General features: G+C 40.1%; 1 protein-coding gene across 1 annotated transcript in view; it reads right to left on the reverse strand.

Moving 5' to 3' along the window:
* The window catches only part of ADAM9 (ADAM metallopeptidase domain 9), a 126338-nt gene that overhangs the window by 82864 nt on the left and 25426 nt on the right, over positions 1 to 18048 (reverse strand). The window lies entirely within an intron of this gene.

Consider the following 18048-nt stretch of genomic DNA (forward strand, 5'->3'; position numbering starts at 1 on the left):
GCATGAATGACATCTCCTGACACAGTACTGAAATACCTACTAAATGAACAGGAACAGTAAGATGGGAAGGCCACCTTTAATGCCTAATGGGCTTATTCTAATAAATACATACACAACAACATAGCAACTGCTGCAAACTGCCATTAATCCATCATAGAAACAAAACCTTTAGATAAAATTTATTAACAGTGAAGAACTTAAAACAGTCACACAGACTTATTCCCAATTCCAGCCCTGTCCAGTTTATTACACAGTGAACCCACATTTTAAGTAGAGTTTGAGCTCTAAAATCATCACTTGGGCAAAAATTGAGTACAATCATAACTTCCCATACAAACTCCTTAGGAAGATACATCATGTTGGAGTCTGATACACAGTCTCAATAAGCCCAACACAACTTCTTTTTCTTCCAGTATCACTACCAACAGCACGGAAGTTTTTTTCAGTGGAGAACCTGATGAAGTAGATGGCCTGTACCTAAGGATCATGGATGAAAATTTCATATCTCTATACATCTGTATAATGAGCCCTAGTAGAGCAACAGTTGAGCACTCGGCTGCTAACCAAAAGATTGACGGTTCGAACACACTCAGTGTCTCTGCAGGAGAACGACTGGTGATCTGCTCCCATAAAGATGACAGCCTAGAAAACCCTATGGGTCAGTTCTACTCTGTCATATGGAGCTCCAAGGGATCGAAAATCGACTCAACACCACCGAACAACATCATCGTCTATCTTTATATACTAAAATCACACTCAGTATGAGGAGGCTTAAGGATGGCATACACAAACTCTAATACCAAGGAAAGGCAGAGTTACACCTTCCACTCAGTGGATCAGTGTAGAAAGTAAGTTCATTAAGAGAAATTTCTTGAACAAATAATTGCCATGAAAAGGAAGAAGAGGGGACTTTTATAAATCAAAAGAACCTTATAACCAAATGTAATACATGGATCTCTTTGGATCCTAATTCAAATAAATCAAATGAAAAAACTAATTCTGAGACAGTCATGGAAATTTTAATACTATGTAGATATTTGATGAACTTGAGGAATTATTGCTAATTTTTTTTGTTGTAGTAAGATTATTGTAAGGTTTTCTTTTTTATTTTCCTTTCTGCCTTTTTGTGTGTGTGTGTGTGTGTGTGTGTGTGCCATTTCAAAAACCCTACAATTGTAGAGATTTATTCCAAAAATTCAAGTACAAAATGATATGCTATCTAGGATTTAGGAAACCCCGGTAGCACAGTGGTTAAAGAGCTGTGGCTGCTAACCAAAAAGTCGGCAGTTCAAATTCACCAGGCACTCCTTAGAAACCCTATGGGACAGTTCTACTCTGTCCTATAGGGTTGCTATGAGTCAGAATCGACTTGATGGCCACAGTTTTTTGTTTTTTTTTTAATCTAGGATTTGCATCAGAATAATCCGGTGTGTGTTTGAGGAAGGAGATACACATGGAATAGGATTAAAACTTGTTATGGGTACAAAGGAGTTCATCACTCTTCTCCCTACTCTTGCATATGTTTTAAAATTTCTATAATAAAATAATTTTTAAGTGGTTACATATAGACGGCAGGATGAGGGAGGAGAGATAATTTTACTTTCCACTTTATACCACCATGTGCTTAAATTATTTATAAAATACTATACGATTACACTGTATATCATATATATGATATTACCAATATCATAAAGAAATATATAAATATAATAAGCTCACCAAACAGTTTTAAATAGTTACTGCAATTGAGTAGAACCAGGGAGTAATGACATGAGCAAACCAAGAAAGAACCTGTTGCCGTCAAGTCGATTCCAACTCATAGTGACCCTATACAAGAGAGTAGAACTGCCCTATAGAGTTTCCAAGAAGCGTCCGGTGGATTGGAACTGCCAACCTTTTGGTTAGCAGCTGTAGCACTTAACCACTACACCGCCAGCATTTCCCAATGGCATGGGACTTGGACTTTTTATTTCCCACACCTCTATATTTTGTATTGTCTGAATTTGTTTTTACAATGAATACGTACTTTGCAACCCCTGTGTTAATTTTGAAATTAAAAGGAGAAAAAACAGTACTTCTTCAATAAAAACCACATAAACTGTTCTAAAGTATTGATCATCCTTCCCAACAGTCCCTTCCTTTTCATTTCATTTGTTCACAACCTCACATTTAGACCACTGTGATACCTACTTCACTGATCTCCTTACTGTACCAACATCCTCCCCCTTCAGATCCGTAAGTTCATTCGCTCATTAATTGCCTATTCCCCTCAGATTCTTCAAATACAGATTAATATGAAGTATTCACATCTACATTTTCCCGAGACAACATTTTGTAAATAAAAATGTCCATGCTTGGTCCCCCTGAGGATTAAAAAAAGATAAAATGCAAACAGGAAAACATAAAATACGTCCTATCCAATACATCTCACACTTGTTATTGTTGTTGTCAGCTTCCCTGGAGTCAACCTCAGACTCATGGAGCAACCTCATGCACAATGGAAAAAAAAAACATTGCCTGGTATTACCCCATCCCCATGATCCGCTGGAGACTATAATCCATAGAGTTTTCACTGACTGATTTTTGGAAGATCACCAGGCCTTCCTTCCGAGTCAGTCAGTCTGGAAGCTACACTGAAAACCTGTTCAACATCATAACAACACACAAGCCTCCAGTGACAGACAGGTGGTAGCTGTACATGAGGTACACTCACCGGGAATGAGACCTGGGTCTCCCCACACAGAAGGCATGACTTCTACCACTGAATCGCCATATTAACAGCTCTCAAACTCTGTATCTTTCAACCCCTTATATCTTTATAATATGGCATATTATCTAAATATATCTTCAAGCCATTACATAAAATCACCATAAATGGACTCTAATACTCACAAAAGCAACCGTGGGCTGATTCAAGGCATATTTAAGACATACCACTGTCAATATCATTCAGATAGCTGGAGTTACCAATTGGGGACCATAGCAAAAGAAATCCATGGCCTTAACAGATTCAGGCTTCAAATCACTAGGTAGAAACATCTTTAGTCCTAATTTTAAATTAACTGAGGTACAGAATTATTTCTTCACCCAGAATAAAAAATCTTCAATGATCTTCAAACCAAAAAAACAAACCCACTGCCGTCAAGTCAATTCCAACTCATAGCGACCCTACAGAACAGAGTAGAACTGCCCCATAGAGTTTCCAAGGAGCGCCTGGAGGATTGGAATTGCTGACCTCTTGGTTAGCAGCCGTAGCACTTAACCACTGCGCCCTCAGGGTTTCCAACAGAGTTGAACTGCCCCCGTAGGTCTCCAAGGAGCAACTGGGGGATTCAAACTCTCAACCTTTTGGTTAGCAGCTGTAGCTCTTAACCACTACACCACCATGGTTTCTTCAATGATCTTCAGTTATCTCTAATTCCTAAAAGCACAAGTTTAAATATTATCCTTAATATTTTCATTCTGGATAATTGTAATTTGCTCAATTACTAGCACAGTCACTCTAGAAGTGGTGGCAGGAATAGACAAAATACATTCAGTAGGTAACAAATTAGAAGCAATATGCAATTTTTTAAAAAAGTAAATCCTCCTCCATATTTCTTTCTGCAGCTACAGTCACGCATCACTTAACATCCAAGATATGTTCTGCAAAATATGACGTTATGCAATCTGGATGCTGTGCGAATACCACATTATACAAGCAGAACCCTTACAAACGGTAGTTACGAACCAACCCCTCCCCCAAAGCCTATTATATTAAAACCTTATGAGAGCCCACCAAACAAAGCCCAAGAGCTGCATCCACTGGATACAGGAGGCCAGCATTGCTGGATGTGCAGCTGTGGGACGGACAGGGGCTGCATCAGCAGCTGAATCAGGACTATATGCACATATGGGCACGGGGTTGGGGGGCACACGGCATGTGCAGAGAGGTGGCTGTGGGGACCAGGTGGGGACCGGGTATACAGATGCGAGGGCACAGCTAGGGGTGGTGGTCCTGGCTGCTGCCGCACTGTTGATGCGTCCACTTCCTGATCATGTGCAGCCACCAGCGCCGCCTACAGCCAGAAGCCTGCAAGAGCCCAGAGCAAAGAAGCTGCAGCAGGCGCTGCCCTGTGCCTGGAATGAATGGCTGCACAGCTGCTGGGCAGGTGAATGAAGCTAGGAGGAGGGGAAGGAGGAAGAAGAGGCAGGCAGAGGAGGTGGCACTACAAGGATTGGGGTGCTCCCTGAAGCCCCACTGCTCTTTCACTCTGGGAGTTTGGAAGCTAAAACCATTAGGGGGAAATAATGAACAAAAAGAGAGCTGCTTTCCCTGTAAAAAACAAACTTATGTGACCATGGACATAGACGCAGCCAGATATTACCCAAAGGGATGTTATGCAGAGCACAACTGTACCTATGAATATATGTTGTTAGTGCCATCAAGTCAATTCTGAGTCATTGTGACCCCATGTGACAGAGTAGAACTGCCCCATTGGGTTTCCTAGGCTGTAATCTTTATAGGGACAGGTTGCCAGGTCTTTCTCCCATGGAGTTGCCGGATGGGTTCGAACTGTCAACATTTTGGTTAGCAGCTGAGCCCTTAACCATTATGCCACCAGGGCTCCTTTGTGAATATATATTTCAAAATAAAAAGATTTTTTAAGTAGATTACTGCAGCATGAATACAAATGTTGATAGGCTCAGACAATTGATACACTAAAACCTAAACAGTATGCAACAAAACTGAAATTTTTAAATAACAACTTAAAAGCCAACTGCAGAGAGAAAAAGAAATGTGTCAGAAAAGAGGACAACTAGAAGTGGGCAGGCAAGTAAAGAATTCTCATCTTCAAAGAGATTAAGTGACTTTATAGGGTCACATGGCTAATTTCAGGTCAGCACTAGAAGCCAAGTCTTTTGTCTTCTATGGCTTTTTTACTCAGATTGCCAGAGAAGACTAAAAGCCCAAGGTGGGAATATAAGATACAACTTTCTTTCCTTCCTTCTCACTTTAAAGGACAATTGTTTGAAATCGTAAAAATGGCGTGGCAGCAGCATTGTCGTCTGACCTCTTTGTCTAACTTCACGAGGGGGGAGAATAGAGATCAGCTCATGGCTGATTCCTATGAAGCAGAGGTCAGACATACCTCCTCTCTCCAACCATTTTACCAATGCTGACACCAGCTGTCCTTCCAATGGCACTCCCTACTTCTCTGCTGGGTTCTACCAATAAGTGCCCAGAGGCACCCCACTCTATCAATAAGCCTTGGCCCAAAGGCACTCAGCTGTCTTGCTCCATGAGTTTGCAAGCCTAGCTCTGCTGAAGAGTGCCTAGTGGCACCCCACTCCACCAGGAAGCCTTCTGACCAAAGACACTCAGCTCTCTTGCTCCATGGGTTGGCACGCCCACTATAACCACCTTGCTCTGTGGGCCACGAGGCCAACTGCGCCATCTCACACCAGTTTCCTGGTTCTGCTGCCACCATTTCTCTGCTGGTGCTTCTCGCCGTCATGCGCTGTCTCTGGTGATGTGCTGTCTCTCTCTATTCCTCTCTCTCTCTGTCTCCTGGGTCTAGGAGGTTCTCAGTGCAGGGACTCTAGATCCAAAAGACACACTCCACTCCTGTCTCTTCTTCTTGGTGGTAGTGAGGTTTCCCCCTCTGCTCTGGGATTGGCTCTCTTTTATACCTAGCAGAAGTAAAACTAACCAATCTGCTCCTTAGGGTCCCATGCACCTTATTTGCATGGTCCCAGCCCCACAAGGGTACCATGCACCTTATTTGCATTATTAGCAAAGTGTCCAGTCCCCTTGTTGGGACACAAGTACCTTATTTGCATACTCTCACCCAATCATTTGATGGGAGTTACAAGACCATGGTTAAAAAGGCCATATAAAAGTGTTCCATCACACCAATGATATAACACATATATATAACAGTTAATCATTTACTTTTAAAAGACTCAAAATTATAGCACCCTAAATCACTTTTTTGTGTGACAGCCTTTATTCAGTATTGACTGTGAGGAAGAACAATCCAAAACTAAGGCTCCTGGCAGACTAGGATTTCTGGGTAAAGTCTAGGCCAAATCTCTCCTTGTCCTAAGTGACTCAATTTTAGATTTCTAAATACAGTTTCTGTCATGTAATGCAGCCTGTAAACTTAACCGTTTTACCCTGATGTAGATAACAAATAAATTCTACAAGAAAAATGTGGTTTTACCTACCCTACTCTGCTAACAGAAGAGCTTGTGGTTAGGAATGGCCGATGTTAAGAAGAGATAATTCAGACTTGTATAGATTTTAGACAAGATGTTAAACGTGTGACTAAGCCAAGTGTTCTTTAGACACACTAAAAAATCTGTTTTTCTCATCACTTTACAATGTTCTGTAACTATATTTTAAATGTTCCAGGAAACTCACAGCCAGATCCTGTCACCTGTAGCCACCATTACAAAGGAGGCCACCTCCTACAAAGGTATCAACTGAGACTCTGCCACCTGCAACTTTGTAAATGTGAACCAATCAGAAATGCTACAGCTGTACCTCCCTTACGTGCAGCTTTTTCCTTCCTAAGCTTCTTTTTTACTGCAGCCCCTGAAGGGCTTTGTTCAGATTATTCTGGCACTGTGTTTTCTATTTTGCAAAATGCTTTTATCACTATAATAAAATTCTGTTTAAAACTTAAACAGGCTCATGGTTTTTCCACTACAACATTTGGTGTAAGAAAATGTGGGATCCATAAGTGACTTCCTCCAGCTGGCCCTGGAGAGCTGGAAAAATCAAGCTCTGGATCCAACTGATTTGATCGGACTCTCTTTTTTCTTCAGTCCTTTAGGGGCTGCTGGGTGAGTACCTCTAGGAACTTTGAAATCCTGCCTGTTGCGTCTGAGGCTCAACTGAGTTTTTTATTATTAGCTTATTTTTATCATTGTTAACTTGCTTTCATTTTTATTCAGCCTGGATCTGTTTTCTCCTTTGCTTTAAATTCTATAGGGGGTAATTCTACCTCTTGAGTCTCGGGGTGGTCACAGAAGGTAATTCTAGTTCCAGGCACCTTGGGGTAATTTGGATTTATTGTAACCCTGAGAAACCTGCCAGTAGTGCTGTTTACTGATTTGCGAGTCTTGAGCTCTCTCTACCAGGACGCTGTAAGAGAAAATTGTCCTTAAAACTTGAGATTTTGGTAGCAGCATAATCTCAAGTGTTTTTGGATTCTGATCCCGAAGCAATAATCAGGGGTAGTGCTCCTACCTTGTTTTGGTGTGTGCATTTGGTCTACCAGGAGAATACCAAAAACCAAACCAAACCCACTGCCGTCGAGTCGGTTTCAACTCATAGCGACCCTATAGAACGGAGTAGAACTGTCCCATAGGGTTTCCAAGGAGCGCCTGGTGAATTTGAACTACCAACCTTTTGGTTAGCAGCTGTAGCACTTAACCACTATGCCACCGGGGTTCCACCACTTGAATAGGCAATAACAAATCCAAAAGTGGAGAATACCCCTTGCGGAATCCTGCACAGTTCATGAGAAAACATTATGGTCCTGCTACTTCTTCATTTTTTTTAAGCCAATGGCATAATCTAACTAAACATAACTCAGAAAATACTTGGCCTCTTCCGGGGTCCTCTGACCTCCCCAAATTAACTTTTTATTTTTGTTCATTAATTTGCCTGTTTTGTGCCTAGATGAACAAGACTGTAGCTTCAGTCTTGATGCAGGATGTGGTTTCACTTTTGCAGCATACTTTCATTTCCCTGGATGCAGGGAACAACTCGAGCTACACAAACCGGAGCTAGACATTTGCCATTCTGTATGCTTTCAGTGTGCTTTCTAGACTTTAAAGTCTCTGGAGCAGGTTAAAATTCATATGCACACTTATTCTATCTTTAAGAGAGAAAAACAGAGTAAAGGACAAATGCCCCAAATGCAAAACAAGATGAACAACCCATATGGAAAACTTCTGACATGTCTAATTTTTTCCTGTGCAATAAATTTAAAAAATAAAGATCACATTTTTAACTGGTACCAGGAGGCATCCAAAACAGGAAAGTAAAACTGCCTCTCTAGAAAATCAAAATATCAGGGGCCTGTCACTTCTCTTTCTGTCTCCTTTGCTTTTGGTTTGCTATCTATAAATCCTGCCGAGACTTCTGCACCTGAATCTTCAGAAGCTGAACCTTCAAAACAAGAATTTGAGGAGGTGGAGCCAACATGGCACCCCAGACAGATGCACCATGCTGCCCCTCTGTAGCAAAGACCAAAAAACTAAGTAAAACAGATACAAACATCAATCCTAGACCCTAAGCATCAAATGAAGGGACAAAGAACTAGATCAAACACTGACTGGAAGAAGAAACTGACAGAAAAGAGAACAAGGAAAGATACAGATTGGAGGTTCACTGCCAACTAAGACAGCACCGTATCACTATCTTAAAGTAGAGCCAGCAATGACACTGGTCAGCGAGTATGGGAAGGCAACTTCACAGAGCTTCCAACAGGAGACAGAGCACCCAGTAACCAAAGAAACAAACTTTCTCACCCCTCACCCTTCTGGTAATTGAAAGAACCCTCCCATCCTGGCAGCTCCCACTACTGGGGTGCACGGTACGAAGCCCTCCCCTAGCCCACCTCACCCCCTCCCACTGCATGGCTTTTCTTTCCCTTTCTTCCTCCCTCCCACCTAGCCCAGTATGCCACTGACCCTCTTCCCGCTGACCGTGGCTGCACCACTGTGGATAAAGAGCCACTAGCCTGCCGTTGTCCTAGGTCCAGCCTGCCCCCATCTCCCCATTCTTATTTTTGCTTTTTTTTTTCTTTCTCCCTCCCACATAGCCCCAGACATCACCTCCCCTCCCTTCCCACCAGCCCTCTGGTCTACACCACCCCAACTAGTTGGTTCCCACCGCGCAGCCAGTTTTTTATTATTATTTTCTTCTATTTCTTTTTCTTCCTTTTCTTGCCCACTCCCATCTACCCTGTACTCTGCCTCTCCACCCTTCCTGCTGAACCCTGCTGCACCACCACAGCTAGAGGATCACCAGCAGACCAGCTTGCCACTGCCCCAGGTCCACTCCACACCAGCACGCTGGCTCCCACCAGGCCATTTTTCCCCTTTTCTTTCACCCTTCGACCTAGCCCCATTCACCACCTCACCTGCTTCCTGCTGCTCCCCACCATGCCATCGCAGCTAGAGCATCCCTGGCGCACAGGCCTGCCAACACACCAGGCCCATTATCGACACTCACCTCCCACCACTTGGAACAGTGGAAAGAAAACCCATACCACTTCCCATCCAATACCCAAACCCATCTGGCGAGGGGCTGTGAATGCTCCCACACTGCTGGACCAACTTCAGGAAGTAGATGGTGTCCACTCAGTGTGCCATCATCCACGTTGCCAATCAAGGGTACAGCAAAGCAGGCTTGTCCTGCCTGCTGTTGCCCTGCCCTCCCAGACAAGGTGCTGAAAGCTATTGTGCCCACAGATGAGCAAGGAGCAAAGCATGCCTGGCCTGTCTGCCCTGACAAACCAAAACATAAAATCAATAAATAAAGAAAATAATACCTCAATGTCTCAGAGACAGCAGACAATATCAAAACATATTTAAAACGCAGGACAAAAATAAATAAATAAGCAGGACAAGATGACTCCAGCAAATGACCAAAATAAAGAATCAGATAAACTTCCAGTAGAAGAAAAGTCAGTGGAAGTACCTGATATGGAATTCAAATGACTAATCTCCAAGAGATCAGGAAAGATACCAAGGAAAACACAGACAAAACCAAGGAAAAAGTATACAAAGCCATGGAACACACAGACAAAACCAACAGAAACAGCCAAATAAAGGAAAACACAAACAAAGCAACAGAGGAATTCAGGAAAACAATACAAAAGCAAAACATCAAAATAAATAAACAATCAGAAACTATACATGAACAGCAACTAGAAATATAAAAGATAACAAAATTTCAGAAATGGACTACTCAATACAAGATTTTAGGGGCAAATTTGAAACAACAGAAGGTAGAATCAGTGAGATTGAAGACAAATCCACAGATGCCACTTTGAGGAAAAATCAGAGAAATGAATGATGAAAACCTCAAAATAATGAATGACACAATCAAGAGCAAATATCTGAGCATGATCGAAGTTTCAGAACAGGGAAGAAAATGGAAAACATGGAGAAGGTTGTTGGATATTTGCTGACAGAAAACTTCCCAAATATCATAAAAGATGAAAAGATAACCACCCAAGAAGTTTGACAAATTCCAGTCAAGTCATATCATAATCACACTTGCCAAAACCAAAGACAAAGAAAGAAGGTGATGGGATCACATACATAAAGTCTTGAAAGAAAAAAGACTGCACATTAAAAATAACATCCTGAAAAATTCAAACATGATGGTGAAATTAGAAGATTTCCAGATAAACAGAGATTAAGGAAATTCATAAAAAAACAAATCAAACTTACAAGAAATATTAAAAGGAGTCCTATGGTTAGAAAGCCAACATTAGACAACAACTGGAGTCTACTAGGACACACAGCATCAGCAAGATACGAACCTAGGTAACAAACTCTCAATAATAACACAAAGCTAAAAGACTTAAAACATGGAAACAGAATGCCAGTCTATAAATGATGACAATGTCAAAACAATAAAGGGAGAGAAAATGATGTAGGTATAAAACTATCAAATGCAGTGGATGTCAAATTGATATCACGTAATAAAAAACTGGTTTAAATTTAGGATAATAAGGGTGAATTTCAAGATAACCACAAAGAAAGTTAACAGACCTACTCATCAAAATAAAAAAAAATAAAAAAAACACAAAGGCTCAGTAAACACAAAATCAATAATAATGAAAGAAAAGAAAACAAAATCCACAAACAAAAGGAACTCAGCACAGGAAAGTACGAGGAACAAAGAAAACATCAGCACCACACACACACACACACACACACACACACATACAAATTGCAGCAATATGACAGCAATAAACGCACACCTATTGATAATTACACTAAATGTAAATGGTTTAAATGTGCCCATACAGAGTCAGAATGATAGAATGGATAAAAAACATAACCTATCAATATACTGTCTACCAGGAGACACACGTTAGACACAAAGACATAGATATATTAAAAATCAAAGGATGAAAAAAATACACATATCAAGCAAACAGTAACCAATAAAGGACAGAAATGGCAATGCTAAGCTCAGATAAAATAGACTTTAAGTCAAAATCAACAATAAAAGACAAGAAAGGACATTATACAATGATTAAAGAACTATCAAACGAGAAGACATAACCTTAATAAATATCTACGCACACAATGACAGGGCTCCAAAATACGTAAAACAAACTCTAAAACCATTGAAAGGAGAAACAGACAGCTCCACATTAATAGTAAGAGACTTCAACACACCACTCTCAGTTCAGGACAGAATATCTAGAAAGAAACTCAAAAAGATACAGAAGATCTAAAGGCAAAAATCAACCAACCTGACTTAATAGACTGTCTCGGTTACCTAGTGCTGCTGTAACAGAAATACTACGAATGGATGGCTTCAACAAGCAAAAATTTATTTTCTCAGAGTCTAGGTTAGAAGTCCAAATTCAAGGCATCAGCTCCAGGGGAAGGCTTTCTCTGCTGGTTCTGGAGGAAGGTCCTTGTCATCAATCTTCCCCTGGTCAAGGAACGTCTCAGTGCAGGGACCCCTGGTCCAAAGAATGCACTCAGCTCCCAGCTCTGCTTTCTTGGCGGTATGAGGTTCCCTCCTCTCTGCTCACTTCCTTTTCCTTTTATCTCTTGTAAGATAAAAGGTGATGCAGAACTCACCCCAGGGAAATTGCCTTTACATTGGATCAGGGACGTGACCTGAGTAAGGGTGTTACATCCCAACCCTAATCCTCTTTAATAAAATCTAATATTGTTTCATTAACCACAGGTAGAGATTAGGATTTAGAGCACATAGGAAAACTATATCAATCACAAAATGGAGGACAACCACACAATACTGGGAATCATGGCCTAACCAAGTTAACACATATTTTGGAGAGACACAATTCAATTCATGACATAGACAGGTATAGAAAACTCCACCCAACAGCAGCAAAATATACATTATTTCCCAACGTACATGGAACATTCTTCAGAATAGATCACATTTTAGGCCACAAAGCAACCCTCAATAAAATATAAAACATTGGAATAATACAAAGCATTCTCTCACAACACTATAAAAACAGAAATCAGTAACAGGAAGAGCAAGGAAAAATATCACTACATGGAAACTGAATAACACCTTGCTTAAAAACAACTGGACAATAGAAAAAATCAAAGAGGGAATAAAAAAATTCCTAGAATCAAATGAGAATGAAACACACCATAACAAAACCTTTAGGACATAGCAAAGGCAGTGTTCAGAGGTCAATTTACAGCAATAAATGCACAGATCAAAAAAGAAGAACAGGCCAAAATCAAAACGTTAGCCCTATAACTCAAACATAGAGAACAGCAAAAGAAGCCTACAGTCATCATAAGAAAGGAAATAATAAACACAGAACAAAAATAAATAAAACAGAGAATAGCAAAATGATAGAAAGAATCTACAAGACCAAAAGTTGGTTCTTTGAAAAGATCAACAAAATCGACAAACCATTGGCCAAACTGACAAAAGAAAAACAGGAAAGCAAGCTAATAACCAAAATAAGAAATGAGATGGGAGACATTACAACAGACTCAACTAAAATAAAAAGAATCAGAACACTATGAAAGATTTTACTCCAATAAACTTGAGAACCTAGAGGAAATGGAAAAATTTCTGGAAACACACTACCTACCCAAACTAACACAAACTGAGGTAGAACATCTGAACAAACACATAACAAAAAAGAATGAAGAGGTAATTAAAAAAAAAAAAACCCAACAACAAAAAAAAATCCCAACCCAGATGGCTTCACTAGAGAATTCCACCAAATATTCAGAGAAAAGCTCATACCAGTACTACTTAAACTATTTCAAAGCATAGAAAAGGAAGGAATACTCCCAAACTATGAAGCCAGCATAACCCTGATACCAAAGCCAGGCAAAAACACCAGAACTAAAAAAAATTACAGACCAATATCTCTTACAAATATAGATCCAAAATTCTGAACAAAACTAGCTAACGGAATTCAGCATCATATCAAAAAAATGATATCATGATCAAGTGGAATTCATACCAGAGCCAGGTATTATGGATTGAATTGTGACCCCCGAAAATGTGTATTAGTGTGGCCAGGCCATGATTCCCAGTATTGTGTGGTTGTCCACCATTTTGTGATTTGATGTGATTATCCTATGTGCTGCAAATTCTAATCTCTATGATGTTAATGAGGCAGGATTAGAGGCAGTTATGTTACTGAGGCAAGATTCAACCTACAGGATTAAGCTATATCTTGAGTCAATCACTTTTGAGATATAAAAGAGAGAACTGAGCAGAGAGGAGAGGGACCCTATTCCACCAAGAAAGAAAGGTCAGGAGCAGAATGTGTCTTTTAGGTCCAGGGTTCCTGTGCTCAAAAGCTCCTGGATCAGGGGAAGATTGATGACAAGGAACTTTTCCAGAACTGGCAGTGAGAGAAAGCCTTCCCTAAGAGCTGGTGCCCTGAATTCAGGCTTCTAGCCTCCTAGACTGAGGCAGAATAAATTTCTGTTTGTTAAAGTCTTCTACTTGTAGTACTTCTGTCATAGCAGCACTAGATAACTAAGATACCAGGTATGCAACGATGGTTCAACATTAGAAAATCAATCAACATAATCCACCATATAAATAGAACAAAAAGAAAAGAATCACACGATTATCTCAATTTACACAGAAAAGGCATTTGATAAAGTCCAACACCAATTCCTGATAAAAACTCTCATAAAATAGGAATAGAAAGGAAGTTCCTCAACGTAATAAATGGCTTCTATATGAAATCAACAGTCAAAATCATTCTCAACAGAGAGAGGCTGAAAGCATCCCCTCTGGTAAGGGGAACAAGACAAGGATGCCCTTTATCATCACTACTATTTAACATTGTACTAGAAGTCCTAGCTAGGCGAGAAAAGGAAAAAAGAGGGTGCCCAAATTGGAAAGGAAGAAATAAAACTATCCCTATTCACAGATGATATGATCCTATACTTAGAGAATCCCAAAGATTTCACAAGAAAACAACTGGAACTAATAGAAAGATTCAGCAGAGTAGCAGGATACGAGATCAACATTCAAAAACCAGTTTGATTCCTATACATCAACAAAGAGAGCTTTGAAACGGAAATCAGGAAAACAATACCATTTACAATAGCCCTAAAAAGATAAAATACTTAGGAATAAATCTAACCAGGGACGTAAAAGAACTACACAAAGAAAACTATAAATAAAACACTACTGCAAGAAACCAAAAGAGACCTACGTAGATGGAAAGACATTATCAGGCTTATAGATAGAAATACTCAGCATTGTGAAAATTTCAATTCTACACAAAGTGATCTACAGATACAATGCAATCATGATCCAAATACCAACAGCATTCTTCAATGAGAAAGAAAAACTAATCACAAACTTTATATGGAGAGGAAAGCAGCCCTGGATGCTACCTAATCTCAGAACCCATTATATAGCCATGGTAGTCAAACCAGTTGTACTGGTAAAACGACAGACACATAGACCAAAGGAACAGTATCAAAAACCCAGACGTAAATCCATCTGTCTATGAGCAAGTGATATTTGACAAAGGAACAAAGTCAATTAAATGGGGAAAAGACACTCTTTTTAACAACGGTGCTGGCAAAATTGGATGTCCACCTGTAAAAAAGATGAAACAAGACCCACACCTCACACCATACACAAAAACTAACTCAAAATGGATCAAATACCTAAACATAAAATCTAAAACAATAAAGATCATAGAAGAAAAAACAGGGATGCTAGGGGCCCTAATAAATGCCATAAACACAACACAGATCACAACTAAGATTGCACAAACACCAGAGGGGAAACTAGATAACTGCAAGCTCCTAAAAATTAAACACTTATGCTCAACAAAAGACTTTACCAAAAGAGTAAAAAGAGAACCTACAGATGGGGAAAAAATTTTGGCTATGACATACCCAACAAAGGTCTAATTTCTAAAATCCATAGAATACTTCAACACCTCAACAACAAAAACACAAATAAGCCAACTAGAAAATAGGTAAAGGATATGAACAGACGCCAGAGAAGATATCCAGGCAGCTAAAAGACACATGAGGAAGTGCTCCTGATCGTTAGCCATTAAACAAACAAAAAAAGCCCATTGCCATCAAGTCAATTCCAACTCAGCAATCCTAGAGGACAGAACTGCCCCATAGGGTTTCCAAGGAGCGCCTGGTGGATTCTAACTGCTGACCTTTTGGTTAGCAGCCATAGCTCTTAACCATTACGCCACCAGGGTTTCCTATTAGCCATTAGAGAAATACAAATCAAAACTACAATGAGATAGCATCTCTCACTGACATTACTGGCACAAAAAAAGAAAAAAAAAATGTTGCAGAGGTTACAGGGAGATTGGAACTCTTATGCGGTGCTGGTGGGAATGTAAAATGGTACAATCACTAAGGAAAATTATATGGCACCTCCTTAAAAAGTTAGAAATAGAAACACCACATGATCCAGCAGTCCCATTCCTAGGGATATATCGTAGAGAAATAAGAGTCATCACACAAATAGACATATGCACAACCATCTGAAGTGTTATCCACAATAGCAAAAAGATGGAAACAACGTGAGTACCCGTCAACAGCTGAATGGATAAACAAATTATGATACACAATGGAATACCATGCAATGATAAAGAACAATGAAGAATGCTGAAACACCTCACAACAATCTGGAAAGCATTATGCTGAGTGAAATAAGTCAATCTCAAAAGGACAAATACTGTATGAGACCACTATTATAAAAACTCAAGAAAAGCTTTTGTCTTAGGCTGGGTTTTCTAGAGAAACAAAACCACTAAAGCATATAAATATAAAGAGACAGATTTATATTAAGGAAATGGCTCACGCAACTGTAGAGGCTGGAATGTTCCAAGTTTGTGGGTCAGGATAGAAGCTTCTCCTGATGCACGTAGCCACAGGGGCTGGCGAACCCAAGATCATCAAGTCGGAGAGCAGGGCTCTTGTTCACAAACTGTGAAGATTGACAAATCCCAAAGATTGGCAGGCAAGACTGCAGGTAAGCTGCTAGCTCAAGTCCCAGGAACCGGAGATCAGATGCACAGGAGCCAGCTGCAGGACCCAGAACAAGCAAAAGCCACAAGCCTTGCCAGAATTTCCACTTATACTCAATGCAGGCCACATGCCCAAGGAAACGCTCTTTCATCCGACTGGCTACTCACAGCAGATCCCATCATAGAGGTAATCACATAATATCAAATCTCATCATGGAAGTGATCACACCATCATACAACTATCAAATCACTGACAATCACGGCTCAGCCAAGCTGACACACAACCGTAACCATTACAGGTTTACACACAGAAAAAATAACAATATTTGACAGTTACAAGGGAAGTGGGGGTGGGGAGGGGAAAGCACTAACTAGATAGGAGACAAGTGTTACCTTTACTGAAGGGAAAGACAACGCACAATATATGGGAAATGAGCAAAACCTGACCAAGGCAAAGTCATAGAAGCTTCAGAGACATATCCAAACACCTTGAGGAACCAAGTTACTGGGACTGAGCACTGGGCATCATGGTCTCAGGGGACATCTAGAAAAACTGGCATAACACAGTCATTGATAAAGAAAATGTTCTACATCCCACTTTGGTGAGTAGCATCTGGGGTCTTGAAAGCTTGTGAGCAGCCATCTAAGATACATCTATTGGTCCCATTCCATCCAAAGCAAAGGAGAATGAAGAAAACCAAAGACACAAGGAAAATATCAGTCAAGAGGATTAATGAACCAATGCCTCCACCAGCCTGAGACGAGAAGAACTAGATGGTGTCCAGCTACCACCACCAACCACTCTGACAAGAATCACAATAAAGGGTCCTGGACAGAGAGGAAGAAAAATATAGAACAAAATTCAAATTCACACACACAAAAAAAGACCAGACTTACTGGTCTGACAGACGCAGGAACACCTGAGACTATGGCCCCTGGACACCCTGCTAACTCAGAACTAAAGCCACTCCCAAAGGCCACCTTTCAGCCAAAGATTTGACAGGCTTATAAAACAAACAATTATACACATAGAGAACGTGAATCTTAGTTCAATCAAACACAAGACCAAATGGGCAACACCTGCCCAGAAGCAAAGATGAGAAGGCAGGAAGGGACAAGAAAACTGGAAGAATGGGTATGAGGAACTCAGGGTGTAAAGGGAAAGGGGAAAATGCTGACACATTGCAGGGACTGCAACCAACGTCACAAAAGAATTTGTGTATAAATTTTTGAGTGAGAAACTAACTTGTACTATAAATTTTCACCTAAAGCACAATAAACTTTTTCTAAAAGACTAAAACATGAGATTTTCAAAACTAGGGTTTGGGGTTTCAGAAGCTGAGTCTTCAGAACTAGGACCTATATGGCAGGGCTAGAATCTAATATTTCAACAAGTGATATATTCAGAGCTCTATAGAGCTCTGAATGTTTCCAACTAGTATCTATTTAGACAGAGGTAATGTGCAGCCACTAATCATTTTCACTTTTAAATGGCAGAAAAATTTTTCTTTTAACTTTTGCTTCTCTAGCAAAAAAAAAAAACTAGCTGCAAAGTTATTTTCAATTTTTAAGGTCCGCATGCCTTCTAGTCCCCAGGGCTAATTTTAAAGATCACTTCCACAGGTCACAAGAGAGCACAGACTGGTGACTAATGTCTCAAGTCAAACTCTGCAATCTTACTTTTGAGTTATTTGAAAATCATTCTATTACATTTTGTTTTGTCAGTCCTCTTTTTTTTTTTGGCTAGGGAAGACAGCCTCACCTAGTAATTTCACACAAACATTGCTCATACTAATGTTACTTACATAAATTTTGTCTT

This window comes from Elephas maximus, chromosome 22, assembly GCF_024166365.1.
Source record: "Elephas maximus indicus isolate mEleMax1 chromosome 22, mEleMax1 primary haplotype, whole genome shotgun sequence".
In the NCBI taxonomy this organism is placed as follows: domain Eukaryota; kingdom Metazoa; phylum Chordata; class Mammalia; order Proboscidea; family Elephantidae; genus Elephas; species Elephas maximus.